This window comes from Periplaneta americana, chromosome 7 (genome assembly GCF_040183065.1).
Source record: "Periplaneta americana isolate PAMFEO1 chromosome 7, P.americana_PAMFEO1_priV1, whole genome shotgun sequence".
Classification (NCBI taxonomy): Eukaryota; Metazoa; Arthropoda; class Insecta; order Blattodea; family Blattidae; genus Periplaneta; species Periplaneta americana.
Window position 1 is genome coordinate 10447943 of NC_091123.1, and position 7724 is coordinate 10455666.

Consider the following 7724-nt stretch of genomic DNA (forward strand, 5'->3'; position numbering starts at 1 on the left):
TTATTGCGTAACTCCGTCAAATTGTTTGTATGCAATGGAGGAATGTATATGCTGGTCTAGTTGCGTCGTAAGTGATTTCTTCTTTTTTATTTATTTATTTATTTATTCTGGTGTAGTTAAGGCCATCATGCCTTCTCTTCCACAACACCAGGAATACAAATATAATAATAGAAATAAACAGAAAAAATACACTATATACAAAGTAAAGCTACACAAAAAATAAAGAGAGAGAGAAAAACACTATAAACAAAGTAAAGCCACGCAAAAATATACACAGGTTGCAGTCACACTAACTTTAAATGAGTGATTAAGCATCATAGTTAATTGTATCCTAACTGATTAACTAACATAAACAAGAAACTCGCAATTTTAATGTAGATTAAAAAAAGAAAAAGAAAAAAACACAAATCAATACTTCTAGCAATACCTAAAAACATTAACTAAGAGAAAATTTTCCAATTTAATTTTGAATTGTGATAAAGTCCGGCAGTCCCTGACGTCATTAGGTAACGAATTCCAGAGGCGAGGTATTTCTACAGTATAGGAAGATGAGTATAAAGACGTTCTATGATGAGGGATAGAAAGAAGTGCTTGATGTCGGTTTCGAAGAGTTGTAAGAAATTGAAAGCGCGATAACAGATAATTCGGAGTAGAAGTATGCATGATTCTAAACAGAAGAGACAGTGAATGTATTGTTCTTCGTTCCTTTAGACGCACCCATGAAAGTAACTGGAGGGAAGGTGTTATATGGTCAAATTTACGAGTATTGCAGACGAATCGTATGCACACATTATGAACACGTTGTAATCTCTCAGCTAAGAGTGAACTTACATTAGTTAGCAAGGAATCGCAATAATCAAAATGGGGCATTACAAGCGTCTGAATAAGATTCTTTTTTAGACTAAGTGGTAGAAATTCTTTAATATGGAACAAGGAGTGAAGTTGAAGGTCTTTGTATCACTTGTGAGGTTCAGACATGTCTTCGGACTAACTAACTGTGACTATAATTAAGACTTTACAGTACTATTAAGATTTTTTTGACAAGTTCCATATTCTAGCTACTATGAAACGATGTACGAATACCATGGAATGTAAATAAATACAATAAAATACAATACAATTTCTCGTATCACTTTCACTTTTTCTTCTATACTAAACTCCTTATTTTTATTTATTTATTTATTTATTTTTTCATTGTTGGTAACTCTATAGCATCTATTAGATGCTTTATGGTTGTGCTAACAGATGGAGTTACTTGTCAACAATGTGACGCTGAAACGTGTGTTCGGGTTACTACCCAGCGACAGTCCTGACGATTTTTTTTTATTTTTGTGATGATTGGTTAATTAATATTAACCCGGCACACTCACATTCATTCCTTATTTTTTGTAGCAATGTTTTTTTCTTTTTAAAAGTCTGCAAAACTCCCGTAACTGAACTGTTCAGCTGTTGTGCAGGTAGACCTATATTATTCAATGCGGACTATAAATGCTAGTGTGGGGTAGGGAACTTGCATGAGCAGATATTACTGCTCTATAATGGAATGTGTATTCAAATCTTAAAACAGCCTCGTTCTTGGAAAATTACGTTGAAAATATAGAATGTCAATGACGTTATAGACGAAGTAGATGTATTTATGTATGTCGTTTAAGGAAGGAAGAAAAGCACATGCCTTATGAGGAATTAATTGACGCCACAGAATTTTTGACACTATAGATAGTGTCGTATAAACGGATGTCATTATAACGAAGTTCAATTATTGTAGTTTCATTTCATTTTCTTGACAAGGCTGAAAAAATTGTATTGAATGTTATATCATTCTCATAGTTTCTTATTAATCCACCAGGTGGCAGATTCGAAAGAGAGTTGGGAAGCTCAGAGGTTAGTCTGCGGTAGGAACTGCAGCGAGTTCTATTGTCGTTAATGCGAACTATTAAACTGATGTAACACACATCCTTCGGACTGTACGAAAATAATTCTTACAAATCTATGTTTTCTTTTTCTTACGATTTTCTTCAGCTTTATTACTTAATTAATTTATTCGACACTTATTTTTTTAATTTTAATTTCTTATTTCATGCGATTATCTGCAGCTATTGACTCTACCCACCTACTTTGCAGTACTGAACAGGAATGCTGTATGCATAAAATATTATCCACTTTTTCTCCAAGGCTCACATTTTTTAAGTAATACTTTCAAGATTTTGAAACATTGCATGTATACAAATACGACATAATGCAAAAGCACAAACATTTTTTCCATATTATATTAAGGACCATTAAATAGAGATGGAGTAAAACGTCCTCTAGACTGTAGGGACACAATTCTGTTTCTTTTTTATATTTTCTGAATTTAAGAGTAATATTTGTATATTTAATATCCTCAGGCTAGCTATTGTAAATTTTAACACCAAAAACCATGTACGTTCTGCTAATATTTGTAAGGTGATGTACCGGAATACTTCAATTATTTTTATTGCGAGTATCATAAGTGTGAAAGTCACTATTTTGCTGAAAGTCTGAAAGATTTGAATAAATTAATTGTAGTACATTATAAATATATATACCATAAACAGTAACATTGTTATAATGTAAAAAATATTCCCTACAATAGAATTCTTAAAAGGTATACTTTGCCATTCATGAATGACTGCGTCAGTATAAATGTTAAAAAGTGTTGCGAATAAAGGACAACCTTGTTTCACTCCCTGATTTAGGCCTACATATATTTCGTTTCCATATTTTTTTCCAGTTTCCAAGCGGTAAAAATTTCCGAATTTTTAATTGCGCTTCCGTAATTCCACCATGCTGACTAGTGAAATTTTTCCCTCACTGTAAGCCACCATAACATTTTTAATGCCCCGCTAATCCGCTAATTATCAACATAACATGCGAAATGTCCAGGACGAATTAATAGAGAAATGGCTGCAAACTGAAACCACAGTCTATTACTGCATTCATCCCTCAGGAGACAGAAATTGGTAATTGTTTAGAAAAGCTAGTTTAAAAAAGATACAATTCTTTCAGAATTAAAAAAAATTATCAAAACTTTAAAATGTTCAAAGTTTCCTGGGTCAGATAAAATGAATAACCTAGTTCTTAAAAATCTACCAAACAAAGTTATGCCATATAACTAAGTTTACCAATTCAGCACTGAAATTTCAATATTTTCCTTCATCAGAAATCAAAAGAAGAAAAATCCATGTAATGTCAAGCAGTTCAAAAATTGCTCAATAGGTGGCAGAAGACTGCAAAGTAAAACATTGAGCTGTATGTTCAAATCCCTGCGATAATCTGATGTTATCACCACTGAATTTTGATTCAGTGGTTTTGTCCCACTTAGTTTTCCTCTTACGTTGTTAATTATATTTATGCGTAGGCAAAAAACCTAGAGGTTTTGATGCTACCTTTGTATTAATTATACATTAAAAAATTCCTGCGATGTGTTACACACGTTACAGTTGTTTATGATGCAGTGAATAAATCATCGCTTGATCACTGTTTCACTGGTTAATGAACAGTTCACTCACTGGTTTGAAAGTAATTTTTTAATCACCGGTGAAAAATCGCTGCTAGTGATTTTTCCTTCCATCTCTACCATTAAATCATATGAAGTAAGTAGGTACTGTACTGTAAGAAGTGTGTTTATAATAGAGGTGTTCTGAGATTTGCACACGTAAAGATACACTCGTACGTTGAAGTTCAGTATATCTGTTAAGAAGTTAGTGTTAATAATAATAATAATAATAATAATAATAATAATAATAATAATAATAATTTATTTATACTGGCAGAGTTAAGGGGGCCTTCTCTTACACTCTACCAGGTCACAAAGTATACAAGCAGTATGTAGATAAATAAATGAATGGATAAATAAGTAAATGAAAGAATAAATAATTAAATAAATAAATAATGGTAATTCTTCAGAAAAGCAATTTAAAAAAACGCATAAATTTTTTTATATCCTTTCAGAAGTTAAAAAATTATAAAAACTTTAAAATCTTCAAAGTCTCCTGGGTCAGATAAAATTAATAACCTAATTATTAAAAAATCTACCAAAAAAAGATATGCCATATCACAAAGTTGTTAAACTCAGCACTGAAATTTCAATATTTTCCTTCATCAGAAATCGAAAGAACAAAAATCCATGTAATGTCAAGAAGTGCAAAAATTGCTCAATAGGTGGCAGAAGACTGCAAAGTAGGACACTGAACTGAATTTGAAATCCCTGTGATATAGTGTAAAGGTACGGTCACACGTCGCTACTTTTGCAGCGCTGCAGTACAAAAAACTGCGCAACTCTCGTACTGTGACGTGTGAACAACGGTGCAACCCGAAAAGTAGCGGCTGCCGAACCTGCTGCCCGCTACTTTTCCATGCTGCGCGCAACTTAGAAGTAGCGACGTGTGTCCAGGGTTCTCAGGGTTGCAGCCGCAGCATTTTTGATATCGGTTTTGTTGAAACTTTTGCTGCGGTTGCAACCAGTGTTACCACCCAAATGTGCCAATGATATTTTTATTGTTTGGATATATTTTAATGTTAAATGTGATGAAAATAAATTATTTGTAACAGTTATTAAATACACAACACAGTCAGAGCATAATTGATGACGATATAATTCATTTTTTAAATTTTCCGTAGCGTAGTTCCAAACAGGAGGGTTGCCAACATTGATTACGTGAATATACTGTTGGTTATCATTTAAGTATATAGGCGTTTTTAAAAGCTTTATAGTAAAAATAATGTCAATTTCTGAATACTAGATACGACAGAAAAGCAAATAATAGATAAGTAAGCTTTCGCATGAGTTTCTTAATAATGCGAACATAACCACAAAATGTATATTGAGAAGTCAACACGGAGATGGGAACCTGCAGCATGACTGCGGCTGCAAAAGCAGCGCCTTGCGTGTGAACAGACTCGCAACCTCCAGTTGCAACTTTTGCAGCACTCGGGTTGCGCAGCACGAAATGTAGCGTGCAGCGCGCTACTTTTGGCTTACGTGTGAACACGACACGCAACTTTTGCAGCTGCAGTACAAAAGTTGCACAGCAAAAGTAGCGATGTGTGACCGTACCTTAAATGTTACACACGTTACAATTTGTTTATGGAGAAGTGAGTAAATCACCGCTTGATCACTGTTTCACTGGTAACCGAACAGTTCACTCACTGGAGTGAAAGTGATTTTTCCTTCCATCTCCATTATTAAATCATATTTAAATAAGTAGATATTGTAAGATGTGTGTTTGTAACAGATGTGTTCTGAGATTCGAACACGTAAATATATACTCGTAATCGTACGTTGAAGTTCAGTATGTCTGTTAAGAAGTTTGTGTATAAGTTCGTAACGATTTGTTTTGCATATTAAAATAAATAAATAAATAAATAAATAAATAAATAAATAAATAAATAAATAAATAAATAAATAAATAAGTAAGTAAGTAAGTAAGTAAGTAAGTAAATGAATAAATAAATAAATAAATAAATAAATAAATAAATAAATAAATAAATAAAGTAAGTAAATAAATAAATAAATACATAACTGAGTGAATGAATGAATGAATGAATGAATGAATGAATGAATGAATGAATGAATGAATGAATGAATGAGTGAATAAATAAATAGATAAGGAGATTATTTGATTAATTGATAAATAAATATATAAATGACTAACGTAATAAATAAATATACAAATACATAAACAAATAAATAAATAAAGCAAATAAATATATAAATAATTAAATAAAAATAAATAAATAAATGTATAATAAATAAAAATACATAACCTAATTCATAAAAATCTACAAAACGAAGTTACGCCATATCACTAAGTTGTTCAACTCAGCACTGAAATTTCAATATTTTCCTTATCAGAAATCAAAAGAACAAAAATCCATGTAACGTCAAGCAGTTAAGAATTTGCTCAATAAGTGGCAGGAGATTGCAAGGTAAGACATTGAGCTGTATGTTGAAATCACTGAGAAATAGTGTAAATATTACACGCGTTACAATTGTTTATAATAATGAGAAGTGCTGACAAATGTGCATTAGTTTTGGGCTCTGCTGTATTCCAGCAGCGATTTTCTCTTTAAACACTCATTGAAGTGGTATCTTGCACATGGTTTGTCACACAGTTACAATAATTGTTTATGGTGCATTGAGTAAATCACCGCTTGATCACTGTTTCACTGGAACGAACAGTTCACTCACTGGAGTGAAAGTGATTTTTCCTTCCGTCCCTACCACTAATCATATTTAAGTAGTTAGGTATTGTAAGAAGTGTGTTTGTAACAGAGGTTTTCTGAGATTCGCACACGTAAATACGAGTATAGCGAAATTCAGTATGTCTGTTAAGAACTTAAGGTAAGTTCGTAGCGTTTTTGTTTTGCTTAGCAAAATAAATTAATATATAAATAAATAGATAAATGAATAAATAAATAAATAAATGAATAAATGAATGAATGAATAAATGAATGAATAAATAAATAAATAAATAAATAAATAGGTAAATAAATAAATAAATACCGTACATAAATAAATAAATGAGTGAATAAATAAATAAATAGATAAGTAGATAATTTGATTAATTGATAAATAAATATATAAATAACTAACCTAATAAATAAATATACAAATAAATAAATAAGTAAAACAAATAAATATATCAATAAATAAAAATATAATTAATTAATTAACTAGTGGACTTACTCGTGTTAATTATGTGTGTGGCTTACAGCTGTTTCGGTGCTTCACACACCATCGTCCGAGCCTATTAGATCTCAGCGTCATCTCGAACTTCTCTGCCTGTTATGTGGGTGCTTTTGATTGTTCAAAGGTGTTGAAAAGTGGAGTCAAATAGTGGAGTCTAGTAGGCTCTGACGATGGTGTGTGAAGTACCGAAACAGCTGTAAGCCGCACAAACTTACATAATTAACACGAGTAAGTCCACTGGTTAATTAATTAATTATATTCAAGTGTTAAAAGTAGTGTACGCAAGATTCAAAATGAAATAAAAATAAATTAACAAATGTATAATAAATAAAAATAAATAACCTAATTCTTAAAAATCTACCAAACAAAGTTATGCCATATCACTAAGTTGTTCAACTCAGCACTGAAATTTCAATATTTTCCTTCATCAGAAATCAAAAGAACAAAAATCCATATAATGTCAAGCAGTTAAAAGGTAAAAGGGCTTATCCCACAAAAAAAAAAGATCCTACACTATATTGTTGATGTAGGTCTTTAAAACATTCCAGTAAAAGGATCATGCAGATATTTAATTAATTGTATATTTTATTATGTAAATACTTTACGGTTGTAAGAAAAATATGCAAATTTGATATTGTTTTAAGGTAATTATTAGATATTTTAATATTCTTAATAGCATTTTATGAAGTGTAATGTATGTATATTAAGCATGAAAAGATTTGTTTATTTAACTTTTATAGTACTAAAAAAGTTAAATGATCAAATCTTTTTTTATATCTAAGCTACTTAAAAATGTTTAAGTAATTACTGATCAGACAAGTAATTACAGGAATTTCTTCAAATAAAAAGTGTTCACTGGAAAAATAAGTGTTTACAGATTTTAGAAAAGTAATAACTGATCAGTATTCACAGTGGCGGCTCGTGAACTTGTGGATTGGGGGCGCTGCAGTAGATTTTGGTATATACAAATTTCACTTGATTCTTCTCCGCGAGGGAAACTTGAGAAAAATTA